Genomic DNA, 23,060 nt, shown 5'->3' with positions numbered 1-23,060 from the left:
TCAGCGGTGCTTTGCCATGGCGGTCTTTGCCCTGTTCAGCGGTGCTTTGACATGGCGGTTCTGGACTGTTCAGCAGTGCTTTGCCATGGCGGTCTTTGCCCTGTTCAGCGGTGCTTTGACATGGCGATTCTGGACTGTTCAGCGGTGCTTTGCCATGGCGGTCTTTGCCCTGTTCAGCGGTGCTTTAACATGGAGGTTCTGGACTGTTCAGCGGTGCTTTGACATGGCGGTCTATGGACTGTTCAGCGGTGCTTTGCCATGGCGGTTCTGATACGGACATTGGTGTGTGGCATGACGATCTCTACAGTGGGCATTGGTGTGTGGCATGACGATCTCTACAATGGGCATTGGTGTGTGGCATGACGTTCCATCATTGCCCAGTGGGGCTGTGGCATCCTGGCCCCTCATGGGCTGTGACTCCGGCGGTGGTCTCTGGACCAGTAACGATACTTGTGCCCTCCTGGGCTGTGACTCCGGCGGTGGTCTCTGGACCAGTGACGATACTTGGGCCCTCCTGGGCTGTGACTCTGGCGGTGGTCTCCTGTCCAGTAACAATACTTGGGCCCTCCTGGGCTGTGACCCTGGTGGTGGTCTCTGGACCAGTGACGATACTTGGGCCCTCCTGGGCTGTGACTCTGGCGGTGGTCTCTGGACCAGTGACGATACTTGGGCCCTCCTGGGCTGTGACTCTGGCGGTGGTCTCTGGACCTGTGATGATACTGGGGCCCTCCTGGGCTGTGACTCCGGCGGTGGTCTCCTGACCAGTAACGATACTTGGGCCCTCCTGGGCTGTGACACCGGCGGTGGTCTCTGGACCAGTGACGATACTTGGGCCCTCCTGGGCTGTGACTCTGGCAGTGGTCTCTGGACCAGTGACGATACTTGGGCCCTCCTGGGCTGTGACTCTGGCTGTGGTCTCTGGACCAGTGACAATACTTGGGCCCTCCTGGGCTGTGACTCCGGCGGTGGTCTCCTGACCAGTAGCGATACTTGGGCTCTCCTGGGCTGTGACCCTGGCGCTGGTCTCTGGACCAGTGACGATACTTGGGCCCTCCTGGGCTGTGACTCTGGCGGTGGTCTCTGGACCTGTGACGATACTTGGGCCCTCCTGGGCTGTGACTCCGGCGGTGGTCTCCTGACCAGTAACGATACTTGGGCCCTCCTGGGCTGTGACACCGGCGGTCGTCTCTGGACCAGTGACGATACTTGGGCCCTCCTGGGCTGTGACTCTGGCGGTGGTCTCTGGACCAGTGACGATACTTGGGCCCTCCTGGGCTGTGACTCCGGCGGTGGTCTCCTGACCAGTAACGATACTTGTGCCCTCCTGGGCTGTGACTCTGGCGGTGGTCTCTGGACCAGTGACGATACTTGGGCCCTCCTGGGCTGTGACTCTGGCGGTGGTCTCTGGACCAATGACGACGGTGCTGGCGGTTGTGTCCGGACCGCCGGAAATGATGGCGCACTTTTCCACCAAGACACTCACAACAGGCTGGGCAGACTTCCTCTGGACCTTCCCCCCCTTTTTTGGAGTTACAGCTGACTCACCAATCGCCTTCGATCCCATGTCACTTGTTGTCCCACCAGGAGTCTTAAGACGGTCCCGTCGTCCACTCTCCAATTTCACAGCCTTTACAGGGGGTGGGCTGCCAGTGCCTTGGCTCTGGGTCCTACTGCCTGCCCTGGTGGCTGGTGCACGCCAAAAACCCGGAACACGCACCACTGGTACTGGGGGCTTTTTGGCTGAGGTGCTACGACGGGACTGATGAATTGGAGGGGGGATGGGGGCAAAAAGGTCAATTTGACATAGGGACAGCTTCTGACAGACACTGGGATGGGTAGCTGGAGGGGGTCTGGGAGTGGAGGAAGAGGAGGTGGTTGTAGGAGGTGTCACTTTAGGTGTTTTGGGTGCAGGTGCAGGTACTGGAGGCTGTTGTGAGGTGGATGGATGTTGGGTGAGTGATTGCCGGCGTTTGTGTACTTTGGGAGGGGGCATCACAGACACATTGGGAGAGGACACAGGGGACGTGTAAATGGCAGTGGAGGTGGTGAGTGCAGGTGAGCGGCTTGTGGTGCTGGGTGTCCTGGTGCGAGTCCTAGTGCCTGTAGATGTGGTGCATGCAGGTGTGTGTGTAGACGAGACTGGGAGGGAGAAGGGAGAAGAGGAGGAGGGGGACACAGTGGAGACAGTGGATGTTGCTGTGTCTGTATGTGGGTGAGGCTTGCGTGAGTGCCTGTGGTGTGTGTGGTGCCTATGTTTGCTTGAGCTACTTGTGTGTGCTGACTTGTGTGCATGCTGGTCTGTAGGTGTGCTTGGGATGGGCTGGGGTACAGGAGATTGGGTCTGGGTGGAGCAAGTTGGAGTGGGGAGGCTAGAGACAGGGACAATGGCTGCCATCAGTGCTGAGGCCAGAGATTGCAGGGTTCGCTGAAGGACAGCCTGACCAGAATGAATGCCCTCCAGGAATGCAGTACCGTGTTGCAACTCCCTTTCTACACCCTGGATGGCATTCACAATGGTAGACTGCCCAACAGTGAGTGACCAGAGGAGGTCAATGGCCTCCTCACTGAGGGCAGCAGAGGTGACTGGGGCAGGGCCTGAGGTGCCTGGAGCGAAGGTGATGCCCACCCTCCTGGGTGAGCGGGCACGGGGCGAACGCTGAGGGGCTGCTGGGAGGGCAGTGCTGGTAGGGGAGGTGGCGGCTGTACCTGTAGAAGTGGGGCGCACAGATGGGGTGGCCACCACATGGGAGCTCCCATCGGCGGACGAGTCCGTGTCGCTGGTTGGTGATCCAGTGGCCGACGTGAAGCTCCCCTCGCCCTCCGTCCCACTGGTGCATTCAGAGTCTGTGGTGTGGCCCTCCATGGCCATGTGGGATGCAGCTCCCTCGTGCTCCGGTGCCATTGTACCTCCGCCTGATGATGCTGATGTACAAAAGGACAGGGAGAGCAGGAAAAGGGGGGGAGACAGAACAAAGAGAGTTTTAGTGCATGGCATGGCGCTACCGTTGGCGGACAAGACAGATGCAGCAGCCCCATGCATTATGCCGTGCTCCTGACCTCTGCACATGCAATTTCTGGGATATGGCCTACATGGCAATGGTGGAAATCTGCACACATGGATGCCACAGGGGCAACTATACCTCAACTTGGCACTCTGCTGAGGTGGGGTTAACTGCCACATGGCCTACATTACGGAGGAGCCTTGCCTACCTAACTCACCCTGGCCTACGGACACCCACAGCCCACCTCCCCCACCCAGACCTCTCCACTGCACGCAAAGTCCGCAGAATGAGGTTGTACTCACCACCTTGTGTCTGCGGTGATGTCCTCAAGCGCCCATCCAACTCCGGGTAGGCCACCGCCAGAATCCGGAACATCAGGGGGGTCATGGTGCGACGGGCACCCCTCCCACGTTGGGAGGCCATCCCCAGCTGAGCCTCCGCCGTCCTCTTGCTGCAGCGGCGAATGTCCTCCCATCTCTTACGGCAGTGGGTGCCCCGTCTCTGGTGGGCCCCCAGGGCCCGGACCTCCTTGGCGATGGCACTCCAAATGTCCCTCTTCTGGTGGGCGCTGACCTACATGACATGCACAAGGGAAGAGGAACAGTCATTACCAACTGCACCGTCAATGTGAGTGGCCCCCTCCCTACTCTGGCATGTGGCCCATTCATTCCCATGCATTAATGTTCTATGAACTCTGGCCCCTTCCCTCTTCCACCCAGCCCTCTCCACCCAGGCCTAGCCCATACAACGTGCTCCCTGTGTACTAACCTGTTGGTCTGGAGGATCGTAGAGTTGCATGTACTGGGGGAGGACCCCATCCACAAATTTCTCCAACTCCTGTGCAGTGAAGGCAGGGGCCCTTTCCCCAGACGCAGCAGCCATGGTCGCTTCCAGACCGAGGTCACAGCAGCACTAGCAGTGTAGGTCCTCTCCTGTCGAAGGTCAGGAATCTAGTGATTTAACAGATAGAAAATGGCGGTGACGTCCGCGGCGGTCACGTCCGCGGCAGGGCGCATCATCACCGCCGGCGCACCTGTTCATTGGCTCCTGGGACCCATAGGGTCCAATGTTAACCAATGCAGCATTGCGCCGCGGTCTACGACCGCCTACCGCGACGGTGTGCAACGCCAGCGCAGTTACCCCACAATCCCATTGTCCTAGTTTAGTGGTCAGACAGCCGCCATTTCAGGGGCCCAAATGGCTTCATTTACTACTGCGTCACACATAGCTAGGCCTATACTCAACACACATACAGGAAGGGTTTTTTGTCTGGTGTAGTCTTGTGTGTAACTGTGGGTACATACCTGGAGGAATAGTGACTGGTTCTTCGCTGTTGTCCTTCTTAGGCACCGTCAGCTGGGACATATGAGAAGATGGTAGAATCCTCTGGTGTACCGACCGCTGGTGGACCTGTTGACTATTTCGGGGTCAGCACGTCGCGGGTAGGTTTCTGCGAGGAGAACGCCGAGTCCAAAAAGTGACTGGCTGTATCGTGCTATTCCCCAAGGGGCCCCCCACACGATGAGGGATGGGTGACCTTTTTTTGATCCAGAATTTTGACGAGACAGTTTATACAAATGTAAGTGACTGTAAAACTCTCTCTCATATATATTAGAAATAATGCTATAGAGTCAGGAGAAGCTTAGCTGATTATAGGTCCTGATGAAGCGTTAAAGGATCTTTCATGACCACACTACGCGAAACATGTTGACCAGACCCTAGGGATTAGGTGACAATTTCCCAGATCTCCAGGCTTGTTTTTTCTAAAGTGGTTGAGCATTATCCTCATCCTCCACTTTCTTATTTGTTTTTAATCTTGATCGTAACTCCTTGAGATAACCAGTAAAGTAGATTACTTAGGGGTTCCTAATCAATTTTAATATTCACTCTCCTGCAACAATAAGTGTCTGACCTGCACAAACCTAACGGCAGCCACATAAAAAGATCTCCGGTAAAGAGCCCCCGAAAGGGGAGCCCGTCAGATATTGCACCGCCGGTCTGACGAGGAGCTTCCCGATGATGAAGCATGACACCCTTTTGGGTGTGTGAGGGCTCTTGCTCCTGATATTTTAACTGTCTCCCTAGAACTAGGAACAGTGTACCTTTTTGTTGTTGACAATGGAAGAAAGACATGTCATCGTCACCTACAGATTTGACCGTGCCACAATCCAGGAACTATGTACCCAGTTGGAGCCAGACCTGATGTCACCAATCCGCCATCCGACTGGAATCCCCCCTGACGTGCAGGTGCTGTCAGTGCTCCATTTCCTTGCAAGTGGCTCTTTTCAGACAACAGTGGCCATGGCATCAGGGATGTCCCAGCCTATGTTTTCCAACGTCTTGTCCAGAGTGTTGTCTGCCCTGCTGAAACATGTAAGGAGATACATCATATTCCCTCAGGTGGAGGATTTGCCTACAGTGAAAGGTGACTTCTATGCCCTTGGACATATCCCCAACATCATAGGTGCCATTGATGGGACCCATGTAGCTCTGGTCCCCCCCACAGGAGTGAACAGGTGTACAGGAACAGGAAGAGTTATCATTCGATGAATGTCCAGATGGTCTGTTTGGCAGACCAGTACATCTTGCAGGTAAATGCAATGTTCCCTGGCTCTGTGCATGACGCCTACATCCTGCGGAATAGCAGCATCCCTGATATGATGGGTCAACTCCAGAGGCACTGTGTATGGCTATTGGGGGACTCTGGTTACCCCAACCTTTCCTGGCTATTGACCCCAGTGAGGAATCCCAGGACCAGGGCAGAGGAACCGTACAATGATGCCCATGGGCGGACTAGGAGGGTAATCGAACGCACCTTCGGCCTTCTTAAGGCCAGGTTCAGGTGCCTCCATATGACAGGTGGATCCCTATTCTACTCACCGAAGAAGGTGTGCGACATCATCGTCGCCTGCTCCATGCTCCATAATTTGGCATTGCGACACCAGGTGCCTTTTCTGCAGGAGGCTGATCCAGATGACGGTGTTGTGGCAGCTGTGGAGCCTGTGGAGCCTGTGGACAGTGATGAGGATGAAGCTGAGGATGAAGAAAACGACAACAGGGAGTCAGTCATACAGCAATATTTCCAGTGACACACAGGTGAGAACATTTTCTGGTTTAGCATTACATTAACTTTCACACGTCTACCTCTATCCTGTACCTACATTTCACTCACTATTTGTTAATTGAGTTGTACCCTTCCATTTCAGTTTCACAAGTGTGGTAACCTACGTGTCAACTGCTTGCATCCTTGAAGGGCTTGTGATGTGTGACATTGGTATGTTAGCCTTACAATGGGTAACCCATTATGACACTGTAATTGATAATACAAAGTTCCAAATCATAGACTGACTCCAGATTTCTTTGTGTTTCAAGGGTGTTTATTTAATTGCTAAAAAAATGAAGGGGGATTGTAAAATGGGGATGGGTGATGGTGGAGGAATGTCCATGGCAGAGTCTAGTCTATTAGTCTCACAGGTGCACTGCCCATCTGGGCATTGGAAGTGGAGCTGGGTCAGTTCCAATCTGGACAGGGTGACAAAGTGGGACAGTGGGGGGACAATCAGGGTGGTCTAATTTCCTGGCGGTGGTCTTGCTATCTTGCTCTGTCCTGTTCCTGGATCTCAGGGCCAGCTTGCTTGGTGGTTGTCCGTCTGCAGGGGGTGGGGTGCTAGTGTGGTGGTCCTGTGGCGGGGCGTCCTGTCCACTAGCGCCGGCGGAGGTGGAGGGCAGTTCGTCGTCCTGGCTAGTGTCAGGGGCCCCTTGGAGTGCCACGGTGTCCCTCAATGTCTTTTGAATGTCCGTCAGCACCCCTACGATGGTGCCCAGGGCGGAGCCGATGGTCCTGAGCTCCTCCCTGAACCCCAAATACTGCTCCTCCTGCAGACGCAGGGTCTCCTGCAACTTGTCCAGGACCGTTGCCATCGTCTCCTGGGAGTGGTGGTATGCTCCCATGATGGAGGATAGGGCCTCGTGGAGAGTGGGTTCCCTTGGCCTGTCCTCCCTCTGTCACACAGCAGCCCTCCCAGTTCCCCGGTGTTCCTGTGCCTCTATCCCCTGGACCGTGTGCCCACTACCACTGCCCCCAGGTTGTTGTTGGGGTGGTGGGTTAGCCTGGGTGCCCTGTAGTGGTGGACACACCGCTGATTGACCTGTACTGGGTAGGGAGGTTTGGGCCCGCTAGGTGGGTGCTGTGCTAGTGTTACCAGAGGGTGGAAGCTCGGTGTTGGGCTGTGGCTGGGCAAGGGGAAACGATTGTCCTGAGGCCCACGATGGTCCGGGCTGGTGATCAAGATCCAGTGGGGCAGAGCTGCTGTCGTCACTGTGGGCCTCTTCTGGGGGTGGAGTGGTGTTGTCTGGACCCTCTGGTGTGGTGACGTTCCTTCGGGTTCCTGCAGGGGTATAAGAACATGATTATTGCATGTGTGTGTTTCATGGTGTGCAATGGTTGGGTGTGCGTGAACCCCAGTGCAGGCATTCCTGTGTGGGGGCTTGTGTGGTGATGGTTGGGGGGGTGTTCTGGGTATGTGCAGTGGGCATGCTTTAGTGAGGGGTGTCCATGCTTAGTTGTGTCATGCCGGACTTGGTGTTGGGATGGGTGGTTGGTGTCATGGGTAGATTAGTGAGGATTTGGGGTGATAGGGGAGGGTGTGAGGGTGGGGGTGTGTGATAGCATGCAGGTAGGGTGGGGGATGTGATAGTTAAGATTTGACTTACCAGTGTCCCATCCTCCACCGACTCCTCCGAGGCCCTCTGGATGCAAGATGGTCAAGACTTGCTCCTCCCATGTTGTTAGTTGTGGGGGAGGAGGTGGGGGTCCGCCGCCAGTCCGCTGCACCGCGATGTTGTGCCTGGATACCGTGGAACGCACCTTCCCCCGTAGGTCGTTCCACCTCTTCCTGATGTCCTCCCTATTTCTTGGGTGCTGTCCCAAGGCGTTCACCCTGTCCACTATTCTGCGCCATAGCTCCAACTTCCTGGCTATTGATGTGTGCTGTACCTGTGAGCCAAATAGCTGTGGCTCTACCCGTACGATTTCCTCCACCATAACCCTGAGCTCCTCCTCGGAGAAGCGGGGGTGTCTTTGGCGTGACATGGGGTGGTGTGTGTGATGTGTGGGGTGGTGTATGTGTTGATGAGTGTGGTGAGTGTAGTGGTATGTGGTGTTTTGTGCATGGATGTTGTGTGGGTGATGGTGTTGTGTGCCTCTGTGTGATGGGGTTGTCAATAGCTGTGCTCTCTCTCTGGCCTTCTCTCAGAATTTCTGGTTGTAGGGGTTTGTGGGTGATGTGGGTGTGTATTTTATATTGTGTTGGGTGTGTGGGAGTGGTGTGTGTATGTGTCTCAGGTGTGTGTATTTGTAATTGTCCAATGTGGCGGTGTTTTGGAGATGTGTGTGTATTTTGAGCGCGGCGGTGTGTGCCGCCAATGGAATACCGCAGTTGAAAGACTGCCGCGTGGATTCGTGGGTCGTAATAGCATGGGCGTGTTTCTGTTGGAGTGGATGTTGAGGATTTGTTTCCGCATGTTTATCGCTGACCTTTGGTGTGGCGGTGTTGTGTGGGTGTCTGAATTTCGGCGAATTCCGTGATGTGTGTCATAATAGCTGTGGCGGTCTACCGCGGCCGCAGCGGTGTATTGGCAGTCTTCTGCATGGCGGAAAGCGCCTAATACCGCCAATGTTGTAATGACCCCCATAGTTTTTAAATTATTCTTGTGAATTACTGTGACAGCAGCATATGTTAATCTAGGAAGATTTTTGTACATAGTTTTTTCATGTGGATCTGTGTCCTGGGACAATTTTCAGTTTTTTCCTCAAATTAGGAAACCGATTTACCACTGCCCAGGAAGAGCACCTTGCTTTCTGCGTGTGAATGGCTATTAAATGTCTATGTTACATGCACTTTATATATTTCTGTGATGCTGGTGTGGAACTTCTTAAGGGTGATTTCACTGTCCTTCAGAAGAACAGAGGTTTTTGTTGGTAGGTTAATATCACATTCTCAGGTCCCTAGGCAGAGTATGTTAATCAGTTTTTATGGATAATACCTGGTATATATTGGAAAATGCCAGGGGCGGCCCCTCTGGTATGGCAGAGCGTTTCCCCCCTGCGAATAAGGCAGCGGAAAAATGAAATGATAATACATTAGTATAATTTTATTTTGTCTCTGTCTATGGAGGGTGGGGTGGGGCCAGCATCCTCCATGTCAGGAAGGAGGCGAAGTAGTGGTGCACTCTAAGTGCGCATGTCAGTTTGGTCGGCCATCTAATGACGGCCTTACTGACATGCACACTTAGAACGCTCCACCCGGTTGTATTTCACTCCTTCAATTTGTGGCATTCCGGCCCGCTCAGGCCAATCCCAATGCTTCTTTCATTCTGTGGATTGGGTAGGGAGGGGAGCAAAGCAAGCACCGAGGCTGCAGGTAAGTGCATTTTGTTTTCTTTGTATTATCCCCCCAATCACCACTCAACTGCTCTGCGTGCTGCTCCACCAGCCCTGCATGGTAGCAGCTACCACCGGAATGGATATACCTTTCGAAATACATACTTTGTACAGCCAATGGAGGCTGGCATGTAAACCTCATTCAAATATCACTCCCTTAAGATAACTCTGAGCAACCCACAATATAAGACCCTCATGCTGCCTCTTATAGCTCATCACCTGTGTTTGGTAAGGTCAACAAGGCCTATTCCACAAAACCTCTCTGATGTGCTGCAGTTACTGATAGAACTCTGTGGCTCCCATCATCTGAGTGATGGTGCATTACCTGAGATGAGAAGAGGGACACCATAGGTGGGTGAAATAAATCATGAAACTGTGGGGCAATGGAGGAGAGAGAAGGAGCTGTACAGGTGTACTAGAGGAAGATGAAGAGCATTTAGTTCTGTTACCACCTCTGCTTCACGACTGTCATGTGGACACACAGACAGTGGTGTTACATAATCATGAAAATCACAGTCTTATGTAATGAAAGCCGCACGTTGTGCCATATTTTGGCAATCAATATTATTGATTCTATATATTGATGTCCCAGCTGCAGGGTCCGTTGGCGCTTGAAAGCAACAGTGCATGTACCTGCTATGAAGCCACCGGGCTTCTCTGCATCTAGAGCCTGAGGGTGAGTGAGACGATATTAGTGGATTAGGCGAAGGCATGAGATGGTAGGATGATCATTTGGGAGCCAACATTAGTTTGTGAGATAAGAGGGCAAAAGAGGAAACACAAGGCTTCTGCAAGCACATGACATCAGAGGGTGAGAAATTTGGGCTGATTTGATGATTAAGGAAGATTATGGGAATGCTTGAGAAAACGACATAAATTACAAGGTGACTAATGCAAATAAAAAGTAGATTACAACGGTATGGAAGCAGAAGAGGAGGCCTGGCTATTGATTAGAGGAAGTGGCTGCTGTTTTTAAACAGGGGCGGAGGGAGGTTGGGGGCAGACGGCAGGTAGGCTTGTTCCAATAGGATTTACTCTCCCACATCCATCCTTTCAAATTGCATTTTTGGACTCAGTTGAAGCACAAAATGTGGAAGAGCTAGGATGGCAGATGAGGGATGAGCAGGAATGGGAAAATGGAGGGAGCCAGAATATGGGCCCTGCAAACACCATTCCTCATGTCCCAATCCCATGGTCCCACATAGACTCAACACCCAGCTATATGGACAAGGAGGAAATTACACTGCAAAAGAGCAACCCCCATCCAAACCATGCTACCAGCATCCAAACCTGGAGCCCACAGACATAAAGCAGTGAAATAGATTTCTAGTGCCAACCTATTGCCCCTCCAGTTGAGTTCAACTTTCCCTTCCAAGGAAGAACCTAGGAGTTTCTATCCATCTTTTACCCTCGGCCCTAGCCCCCAGGTGAAGGCCTGCAATCCTCCTTGCATTAGGTCATGTGAAGACCATGTCTGTGTCGCTCCACGTACTTGGTAGAACAATGCAGTGCTAAGAAAAACAGCATGAAAACAACCCACCTTGATGCGAATGTAGCATATTGCCTTCCTCAAAGATCCCCCTTAGCAAAACTGCCCTTAATACTCAGCCTCCACCCATAACTCCCCAAAAATCTTCAAAACCATCCGTTACCATGCCTATCATTCAACAACCTCCAACATGTCTGGTGCTCCAGATGGGAATGGTGATCGGTCACTTTAGTAAAAGCCACAAGGTACTCCTGGTTTCTCGCCCAACACCAGCCACCAGTTCTTGATCCATCTTACTCATGTGTGGCACTTGTCCCAGTAATATCTCAGCAAAGCTCCACTAAATATACAACTTCCAGGCTGAATCACTGGGTGAGAGAAGCACCATCCCAGTCAGTAGCCAAGTGCTCAACGCAACCTTTATCTTATCAACAGCACAAGGTTGCACACAGCTCGCATCCCTATCTCTGCCATCCATGAGGCAGGCAAGTGAAGTACTTAAAATATGATCTAAGTAAAACAAGAATCCCAACTGACCTGAGTGGGTGAGTAGAGGTGGAAAATCTTTAGTGAAAATGGCTCTAGTTCTGAGCAATGGATAAGCGAGGAGATGCAGAACAGCATTTACAACTGAGTCAGTGAGTTTGGCCATAGAAAAAGGGAGTGGAGAAGGGAGAGAGAGTTGACTAAGCACCACCACTACGAACCTGGGCCTAGATTTATGCAGGTTTAGCACCATTCAAACGCCACATTAGCGTCATTTCTTTATGCAAATGTGGCGTTGGAAGGACAAAAATGCAGCGCCATATTTACAAAGTGGCACAATGCTTGCATTGTGCCACATTGTAACCCCTTGCTCCACATTATGCCTGCACCAGGCATAATGTACTCGGGGGGGGGGTGTTCTGGGACTAGGGTGGCCGGAAAAATGGCTCATGGAAATTTGAGATTTTTTTGTGTCATTTTAATTGGCATTTTTTAACACCTGCTAAGAGCAGGCGTTAAAAAGAGGTTCCCATTGTGTTCAATGGGCCTCTGAGTGCTTTTCAGGATTAGCGTGATAATGTTTGCAGAGCACTGGACTAGCATCAAAAATGATGATGCTAGTCCCCCTGACTACCGCCATGGTGTATCATTTTAAATACAGCTCACACATGGTGGCATTAGGGGGGCACTGAGGGGCACAAGAAAAGTGGTGCTGCAATGGGTGCAGAGCCACTTTTCATAAATCTTCCTTCTGATGTTTGTGACCACCATGTGTGTGGAAGAGGTACTGCAATACTGCGGTAAAGAAAGTGCTCACGAGTAACTGTGGTTATATGTTTTTTTATAGGGTTGACGATGTTAAAAGGGGGCATAGATGGCTAAATAGCAAGGTAGATGTAGGGGATCAGCAGCTTTTGGAGGGACTGCGATAAAGGGCCGCTTTGCTGGCAGCCATCTTGGAAAATCTAGTAATGTGGATACATTTGGCACAGTTACTTTGCATTAGTTTAAAATGGCATTTAAATAGTGGTGCTATGCAGCCCCTCGTATGTTCAGTCTATTACGTACTAGACAGGAAGCATTCGAATTAACTAGATTAATAAGAAGGGCACTGTAATATACAGTAATTTAGGCTCAGATATTAATGGCATAGCTAACGAGCAGTTAATGAAAAAGCTGTAAATCTTATTATAAGTGTCACAACCGAATTAATTGCAGTACAATTAAGAGCGGATGTAGCTTTAAGTGAAGAAGATTGGCTAAAGGTTCAACACGCATTTTTCGTTTTCAGACGCTCTATTTTCTGTAATATTTTGTATGTAGGGTGCTTCCGTATATACCACACTCCCAATGCTGTTTAAACGTGTGCAATATTTGGTGTTTTCTTCAAGGTCTATTATTATGTGTTAAAATTCGAATTTTTGTCAAAGGGAAGGGCTTTTTCAGACACTGCATATGCTTTTAACCCTGCTACAGTATCACTCCTACCTGCGGATGCCCCACTCATTGCCTAGAAGATGCTCATACAGGGTCACTTGGGTAAATGCAACAAGCTGTAACCTGTCCATGTATCTGTGCTAAGGGCTGTCTGGGACACGTCGGGAGGAAGTGAACAATTACATGAACAGGTTTGTGTTTTTTTAAAGAGAAAGCAGTAAAGGTAGGACAGTAAGACCTGGGAAACCAAGCATACCAGTGTGTCGCCAGCCTCTGAGACAGGTTCTGCCCCCTCCTCTTTCCTCTCTCAAAGATCAATTCCTCTGCAAAGCCTGAAACTGCAAACCAAAGTTAATGTGTACTTAGAAGACATTGCCTGGGGTGGACTTGTTTTCAGGTTCCCAGAGTGCAATCAAGTTCCCATTGTGTGAGTGTGTTATCACGCCCAAGTCCACATGATATGAGTAAAAAAGACACCTGCGCCGACACACACATACGCACATGGGCAGATTTACCATTCTTGCATGCAACGCAGCACAGAGGTAAGCTTGCTGGGCTGCGTTTGTGAAAGGGAGAGGGCAGAAATGCTCTAAGAATCATATTTATACTTTTTTAGCGCCGCATTTGCGCCGCTTTTTTAATGCAAAACCGGCACAAACTTACAAAATACAATTGTATTTTACAAGTTTGACGCAAATGTGGTGCAAAAAAGGTATAAATATGGGCCTAAATCGACGAAGATATGGAGCATTTCTGCGTTTCCCTTTCACGGGCTCACTGTGTCCTGCCTAGCACCAAGCAGGCACACTTGCACCATAGTGCAAGTCTGTCTGTGTTACAGGCAGGATTATGTCTGTCCAGGAAAGGACAATCTTTTGCACAAAAACAGTCCTTATAGGCACATTCCTCTTTCTAGGTGTGTTGCAGAATGCAGAACAAATGGAAGGAGAAATTAACAAGGAGAAACAAAGCTATTTATCCTCATTACCCCTTTGTATGGTGGACGCACCCATTTTGCTGCAAACCCAGGTTTACAACTCTTTGTAAATTTGGTTTTGCATCAAAATACATGGGATAATGCACATGAACACCCATGCTCCAGCCATGCAATGCCTAGCCAACACAAAATAGCTCTATATGCTGCAATGCATTACTTTGGATTTACTAGAACACGCAAAGCCACAGAAAGTAACTTCCAGCCAAGGACTTGGGTTGCTGGTGCAATGACTTGCACCATGCAAGTACAACATAAGCCCTTAGTAAATCTACCCCACATGCCTGATTATAGATATTCTAGTCTTTAGCTTTTTACATTTCCTAATATATTCTGTGAGTAACAATTTTAGTTCATGTTATCTGAACCAATTTGAATAACACTTCTGAAAATAATGACTTATAAAAACAGAGCCCAGGATTGGACTATATCATAAGTGGTGATATTGAGTAAATGGTCATTGTAAGGAGTGAACTCTGGTCCTTGATGCAGGAGAGTCACTGACCATGGATTCCTGACCGGGTGCTTCCAATGATTAGACCGTACCCTGAACAACTTGTGTGGGTGATCCAGAGTGTTGAGTTGTTGAGTCAAGGGTTAGTCGTGTATTTAGAGGTGTTTATAGACAGCACCAGGACAATGTCCTGACATCTTGTTCCTTATACCAATTTTCTGCCTGCTGAGTTGCCCAATATCATCAAACATTTTCAAATAGGTCCATGCCTACAATCATTAAGCAGCTGTCCATGAAGCTTAAAGTTTCATAGAGAAAATGTCTAGGCATGCAGTGTCTCCACTGCACGTGTCTCAATCAGTTGTCATGCAGACCATTGCTAAGTGTAATTCACTCCATAAACAGAATTTTAATGAAATTTCATGAAATTGTTGCAGATTTTGTATGGAAATCATAAGCAATTTCACCTACTGGTACTACACATGCCGCTCAGATACTGATCACAAATCCCCGCGGCACACCATCAATTTTTACATTCTGAGTGTACCACACTACTCGCCAGCCTCTTACAAACCATCACCTCCGCATCTCATAACCAATAGGAGGTGGTGGATGCTTCTCAGGGTGAGGTCTAATCTATGGACCTGCCTACCAAGGTAAATTCATAGGCCCTGATTTAAGAGGGCCTAGAGCAACTATAGCGCCACCTTAGCATCATTTTTTTAATGAGAAGGCAGCACTAAGGTGGCCTTTTCCCCGTGCCATATTTAAAAAGTGGCCCAATGCATGCATTGCGCCACTTGTAACCCTTTGTGCTACATTATGCCTGCACCAGTCATAATGTATGCAAAGGGGGCGTACCCCAATTAGGGGGGGGTGAAAAAATGGTGCAAAGAAATCTAAAAGATCTCTGTGCGTAATTTATTTTGGCACGTTTAACATCTGCTCAGGGCAGGCATTAAAAGGGGGAACACCATTGTTTACAATGGGCCACTATGTACAGTTCATGGTTAGCGCCAGCATTTTGGCACTAACTCTGAACAGTACATCAATAGCGTAAAAAATGTTGATGCTATTGCCCCCTACCCTGCGCCATGGCGCACTGTATCGTAGATATGACGCACACATGGTGGCGTTAAGGGGGCGCTAAGGGGCGACAGAAAAGTGGTTCTGCAATGGGTGCAGCACCACTTCCCTTAAATCTGCCCCACAGAATCTCCATCGTGCTGCTTTCAGTAGAACACTCGAAACGTTCCTGTTTCCAAAGACATGAACCTCCTAGCTCACCAACGTCACCTATATTGCCTTTGATCCCGGGTACCAATATCCACTCTGCTGTGGGTCCTTTCTGATGTTAGCAAGCTTCAATGTAGGTGTCTGCATGTCTACTACGCAAACTAGACTTGTGTGTAACAAATAAACAATTACCTAAATAATTATTTTTACCGAGTGGCTCAGAGATTGCCCCAGTCTAATATTTCATTAAATATTTGCACCGTCTCCTTTATCACCCTTTCAGAGATCAAGGACCATGGCAGCATTCATATTCTAATATTAGGATTACAAAGCATTTTTGCTTGGGTGACACAGAGGTTTCTGAGAGAGTGAACCTCCTTCTGTGGATGGGAAGTGGGTATTCTAGGAAAGAGTGCCACAGTCAACTTCTGAACAAATGTATTAGTGTATTAATAAACTTATCTGAACACTTTTCCACCCTGAAACTTTGAGAAATGTATTCCTGTCAATTTCAGGACTAAATCGATTTCTAAGGTAGGGTGTTTAAAAAGTGGAAAAGTTGCTAGCAAGAGAGCTTTTTATCTTGTTTTTTTTCACATACTAAGCTACACATATGCATGTGTGAAAATTGGAATTCACAAAACTTTCAGGATGACTTGTAGACAGCAACGTTATGTATCAGGATATCTCCTCCTGGAATTTGTGCTTGAAACTAAACCTCAGTCTACCATCTTTTGTCCGTCTTCATCCTACTAGAGAAGTGAACTTCAGAGGTGTCTGATCACTGCCTTTTCGTGAACTGTGGATGGCTGCCCACACCATCCTCTCATCCACACGATCAGGACATGATCAATGAGCTGCAATTTAATTCCAAAATGTAACCTACCCAAGTATAGTTGAGGACCTAGATGGAGGACTGCCTACCTAACTATACTGATAAATTATTATTGGTCATTGCAGCAAGGAGGCTTTATTTGACTGTCTCTGATGGTGCTAGGCCAATGCTTTTGTGGAATCTCTGCCTTTTCAGACCTTAGTGAAATAGCAGACTGGTAAAGAGAAGGAGGTTGTTGGGCCAAATAAACTATTTGTCCCTTATGACCCTACCAGAATCCATGGGTCTGCCAATCAGAGCCTACTAATATCAGTGATACAAAGAAAACAAACAAAGTACAATTTAATGAACAATGTTGACCCTTGGGAGCAAGAGCCGGGGCACACCAGAGTCGGAGGTTTGAGGCAGGGAAGAGAGTGTGTGGTACACATAGAGGGCCTGATTCACAAACTGAATTTTGTAGTTCATAAAGCAGTACTACTTACTTACTATAAAATGGAATTCACAGGACTACTGGTGGACATCTCCATCTTGGCATCTTTTCTACCCAGAGCTCTTTACCATGGTTTCTGAGATCACCCAATGCATAAGTATACTATCTTGTAGCAAATGTCAGAGAAAAGAGGTTGAGTGGTGAGAAAATTGAGAATAATTACTTAAAATAGGTGAAGCAAAAAGAAATGCCGCCCCCTGCAAAATACATCGAGGGGGTCTCCACGCTCCAGACCCAGTTAGGAGCTCTCAGGTAAGGCTCGTTCAGAATGCCGCAGGGGGCTACCTGGAGCTTCAAGGACCCCTGCACCGCAGGGGCTGCGGGGGCTATTGTTACATCACTGAAAGGGACCTGCTATTACAAAACACTCATTAACATAATTCATGCTGTCCACTATGTTGTTGTCTTAGCCCTTTTCTGTTTCTGGTCAGTCAGCAAATTGTTTCTGGAACATGGAAGATGGCTCGAGTTTCAGTGGTTTTGTGCATCTGAGCCAGAACCAAGTTGCTCTTTGCAAGTTATATCACTTCTGTTGTTTCGGCAATTTGCTGGATGAGTTGTTAGATGAATGGCTGGTGCAATATCAAACTGAGCTATTTTCGTTCCTGTTTTTTCAGGTTAGCCCTCTGGGCCTGCTACTGAGAAATGCGTTTGCAGTGTTGGCACATTTGGAACCAGACGCACGTTTTAGAAGCATCTGCGAAAATATTTGCACATCGAGAAAACAGTCTTCCAAGAAGTGAGAATGACTTCTAGGGAAAAGATGGAGGGGCATATTTATACTCTGTTTGCGCCGGAATTGCGTTGTTTTTTTTGACGCAATTCCGACGCAAAACTAACTCCATATTTATACTTTGGCGTTAGACCCGTCTAGCGCCAAAGATCTTGGAGTTTGCGTCATTTTTTTGCGTGGACACCTTCCTTGCGTTAATGATATGCAAGGTAGGCGTTCCCGTCTAAAAAACTGACTCCAAGGCATGTGCGTTGTATTCATACTCCCGGGCAAAAATGACGCCCAGGAGTGGGTGGGTCAAAAAAAATGACGTACAGGCGCTTTTGCGCCGTTTTTTAGCGCCTGGTCAGGGCAGGCGTTAAGGGACCTGTGGGCTCGGAAGGAGCCCAGAGGTGCCCTCCCATGCCCCCAGGGACACCCCCTGCCACCCTTGACCACCCCAGGAGGACACCCAAGGATGGAGGGACCCACCCCTGGGACATTCAGGTAAGTTCAGGTAAGTAATTTTTTTTATTTGTTTTTGTGGCATAGGGGGGCCTGATTTGTGCCCCCCTACATGCCACTATACCCAATGACCATGCCCAGGGGACAGAAGTCCCCTGGGCATGGCCATTGGGCAAGGGGGCATGACTCCTGTCTTTGCTAAGGCAGGAGTCATGTCAATGGGGGTTGGGAGTCAAAGAAAAATGGCGCAAATCGTGTTGCGGCGCAAATTTTGCCTCAGCCTGACTTGCCCCATTTTTTGGCGCCCAAGCTCCATTTTCCCCTACGCCGGCGCTGCCTGGTGTACGTCATTTTTTTTAACGCACACCAGACAGCGCCGGCGGCTAACGCCGGCTAACGTCATTGAATAAATACGGCGCCCGCATGGCGCTTCAGAATGGCGTTAGCCGGCGCTAATTTTTTTGACGCAAAACTGCGTTAGCGCAGTTTTGCGTCAAAAAGTATAAATATGGCCCGGAGTCCGGTCCTTGTATTCAGCGTAAAGAAGGGCATAATGGTCCAGGTGCAGTGCTCCGCACAGAGGCACACCAAAATCCACTGTGCATGCACACTGATGGATTTAATGTTCCTTCACTGATTACCCATGTCTAATCATTGGCCCATTGTAATGTTTCTGCCTACATAGAAACCAGGAGGTTGTGGCTACAGCTCAAGCCTACTAAAATCTTGTTTGAGTGATTCTCAGTCTGTTTAAGTTCACCCTCATGGCTATCATTCCTCCACCTATTAAGTTGCCTGCCCTCAGGTGTCTGTACTAATGCCAGCCCTCTCCTCTTGGCACCCGCGCTAATGATGATCACTCGTCATTCCTTTAGGCTCCTGTCCTAATGCTTGTCGTTTCCTCTTGGCCTTCACAGTACTGGTCACAACTCCAACTATAAAGTCACCTCCTCGCGCTGTTGCACGTGCCAAAGTCTGTCCTCGCCTCTTAGTGCCAAGTCTAAAGGTTATCACTTCTGCTATGTGTGAGATTTGCATAGTTTGCTTTTGCGTAATTAACAACTTTTCTGGAAAATTGTGCAAAAATATGCGTAAATGCACAAAATGCAAATCCAGCTTCTTTCACTATATTTTAACAGAAAAGCGTGCGCTCGTGTCAATTTTGGATGAAAGGATATATTTCACACTACAAAACAGCACCAAAAGCACAAGTGCTGCAAAGAACAGCCACACCCATTCTGTTTTTCCGTGTCGTCCGCATGCTCTGATGCATTTTTTTGCCACAATCTGGCATGCTTCCATCATTTGGGTGGTTTTGCATAACAAGTGTAACACAAAATACCTAAAATCATACAAATGATGCTGGTGTACCTGAAATTTAATCTAGACCCCTATTAAGTTCCTTGGGGTCTTCTTTTTTTGCCCATGTTAATGGGTCCCCTTCCTTCTTGGGTCTCAGGCTAAAGCTACTCTTGCCTTTTGTCGCCTTCTACTACTTATCCCTCCTAGCCAATTCCCTGCCATCTCCTGTTGGCGCCCGCACTTTTGCATGCCCTTGACTGTTGGCGCCCACTCTAATGGCTATCGCTGCTACTATCAATTTGTCTGACCTCTGCTGATGCTTGTCCTCTCCTCTTGGCACCTCCGCTCATGGTCATCACTCCTGTTATCAAGTTGCATACCCTTTCATCTTGGCACCTGCTCAGATGCCTGCCCTCATCTCTTGGTGCCAGCACTAAGGGTTGAAACTCCTATCAAGTGACCTGACAGTTGCTCTTGATGCCATTATTATTGGCATCCTCTCATTTTGGCACTCAGGTTAACTGTTATTGCACTAACTATCAGTGTGTCCTCGACTCCTGGCACCAGCACCTGTTGTTATCTCTCCTCCTGTAAGGCTGCCTGGCATCGCTTCTTGGTACTCATGCCAATACCTGCCCTTGCCTCTTGATGCCCACACTGATGGTAATCCTGCCTGCTATCAAGAGCACTCGCTTCCAGGCACCCTCTTAACCAATCGATCCTGATAAAATTGCATCAAAGGCTGCCATTCCAAGACCCTTAATTTCTCATATATTTTCTATGACAGCTTGTCATTTAATAATTATATATATATATATATATATATATATATATATATATATATATATATATATATATATATATAAATATATATATATGAGTAGGGGGTTGTTTCTCCAAGAATTCTATCCTCCACATTCACAGAAATGCTGGAGTAAAATCATAAGTAAAAGATAAGCAGATGGCCACTTACCTTAATTCCCAAAGATAAATCATCTTTTCAGATTCCTCAAGTTGAATTTCTACTCTTTCTCTCTCAGTGGAGGAGTACAGAAATACCTGCAATTTAATAATATAGAAGTTGGCAGTGTGTCTTGCACCTGTGGCTGTGCTCTGCTCCAAAGCAGGAACAATAAGCAGTTGTGTTTTTTTAGGTCAAGTTTACAGCACAGCTGTTGGCAAGACCTATTTCTACAGATTACTCTAAATATTCATGGAGGAGTTTTCCCTCCCCCTTCACCCTTCTGTTTGAGAATTCTGATTCAGCCAGGACTAAAGAGCGAAGCAGGACTATTAGGGGCAAAGATGTCTGAAGCTAGGCAATCTCTTTAGCAAGGGGCAAATAATTTGAGGAAATCAGACACATTATAGGGCTGTCCTCAAGTCTGCTGCTTCTGGAGCATTTCCCTGGATAACATATTGAGATTAACAAATATTAAGGTCCCATCCAAAAAGAAAGTCCCTTACTGGGATTGATGGCAGTGGTCAAGTCAGTGTTTTCAAAGGGTAATATTTCACTGGCACTGATACTCTTGGTGACAACTCAATAGAATCTGCTATGACAACGGGGAAAGGAAGAAACACCATCAGTGCTACATTGGCACCACAAACTCTGGCAATTGATGGGGTGGACAAGATCACTCATGATGTGGCAGAAACAAAGCAAGAGTTTCTGAATGAAAAAATGGCTATGTTGCAAGAATTTTTCTCTGAAGCTGTCATATCACTCACTTGCCGTAGGACTTTAAGGGCAGTGCAAATCCTCCCTCAGAAGATGACTGAGGGTGAAAGCTGTTTGAGGGTACATCCTGAATATCGATGCCAAAATATTGATGGGACACAATATCAAGGACAACGTATCGCAAAAGAATATTGACAGGTAAGTAAGTCTACATTTTCTATCCCTTGTTCCACATGTATGTACCCACAAAGTACATGTATCTTCATGATGCATAGACGTGGAGTTAGGAATAGTAAATCTATACTTCCCTCTATGCACTTACCTTTCTATATTTTGTCCCTCGATCGTCTTGTACCACAATATATCCTGTGGGTCATCCTCAGTAGTACAATCCTGTGTGAGTACTGTGGGGATGCTGAACAGAGAGCTACTCCCTCTGGTTGGTAACAGGCTTGTGATTCTTCAAACATCTTAGTAATGCCGCAACTTTCAGGTGGTCAAGACTATGGTAAGTGGGAATGTATAAGTTGCTCTTTTTTCTGTCCTTTCCAGAAATAAGATTAACTAACATTGAACCTTAAAATATACAAAACGCGGGCTTTTGCTCCATCCACAGGTGCACTGCTATCTCACCTTATGCTATTGGCTGTTTGGTGTATCATTTGCCTCCCATCATGCACTTTTATTGTGTTGCACATGGGGATAGTGTACATCACTAAAGTATTCTGAATCATCGCACACTAATTTCATTATCTCACAGATGTACTACACTCAAAGCACTCATTTTTTGTATTTCCACTTCAGCATGATGTTTTAGTTAATGTTTTTGTCAAACCTCAAAATATAAGCCAGATCTGTTGGCTTTGCCATTGCATCTTGTGTCTTGGTTTCAAATTTAATGACCCATCAGCCTCCAAGTCACCTACTAGAAATGTAGGTATATACTTTTTGGGAGTCCTCAATAGCTCTAAAGATGTCCCTTTGCGTGTACATAAGAGTCTTTTTTGTATGTACATGCAATTTATGGGTGAACTTCCAGGCTGTGTGTATACAATGTGTTGTGAATGTTAGCTTGAAACGTGCAAATACATTTCACGTTTTGCACATAGGGAAGAATGGTGCAGTCCTGATATGTCATCATGAAAGGACTACATTCAGGGCTGAAAAGGAAGCCAATGTCATCCCTAGAACAACTTATTTCATCTACCTACAAGATGAGGATTCAAAGTCAGACGGGGTCAGAAAATAGGTCCCGGAATCAAAATAAAAGTGTCTCCCATTAGTGGGCCAGAAAGAAAAACAATGGCTAACATTTTGCAGTCAGTACAGACATGCTATATAGATGTTTAGCAAGGTATGGTGGACAGCATACATTCGTGCTTGCTTCATGCAATGTTTGTGGTAATATCAGAGATATCAACAGTAACAAGCATTGGCAAAGCCAATAAGTCATGCCTACTTAATAGCTATTGGCTTTGCCAATGTCTTTTAGCCGTGTTGCACTGCAATGTGGCTGCTGCTCAGCATGGGTAAATGTTAGCAATGTGGCATTGAGGAGGGTGGCGTAGAGTGCAGTGTCATAGGGCAGAATAGCATAGGGAAGTGTGGAAAAAAGTAGAGTAGAGTGGTGTAGAGTGATATAGAGTGAAGAGGTGTAGATAGGAGTTGTGTATAGCAGAGTGAGGTATAGTACAGTGTTATAGAGTAAGAGTGGCATGGAATAGAGTGGCATAGAGCACAGTGGCATAGAGTACAGTGGCGTACAGTAGAGTGCAGTGGTTCATGGAAGGACATAGAGTAGAGGGGTGTGGCATAGAGTGAAGCGATGTAGAGTGTCATCAAGTGGAGTGAAGTAAAGTGGAGTAGCATAGAGTAGAGTGGCGTAGAGTAAAAAAAGTTGTGGTGCAAGTCAGTTATGGCTGGCTGCGCGGTGAAGGGGCAGGGCGGCGCACGGCTTGGGGGCCACAAAATAAACATTAAATTAACAAAATAAAAATTTACCTGCTTCGCCGTTGCGCTGCTCCTCTTTCCC

Source organism: Pleurodeles waltl, chromosome 11 (assembly GCF_031143425.1).
Source record: "Pleurodeles waltl isolate 20211129_DDA chromosome 11, aPleWal1.hap1.20221129, whole genome shotgun sequence".
NCBI lineage: Eukaryota > Metazoa > Chordata > Amphibia > Caudata > Salamandridae > Pleurodeles > Pleurodeles waltl.
This window is presented reverse-complemented; position numbering follows the sequence as displayed.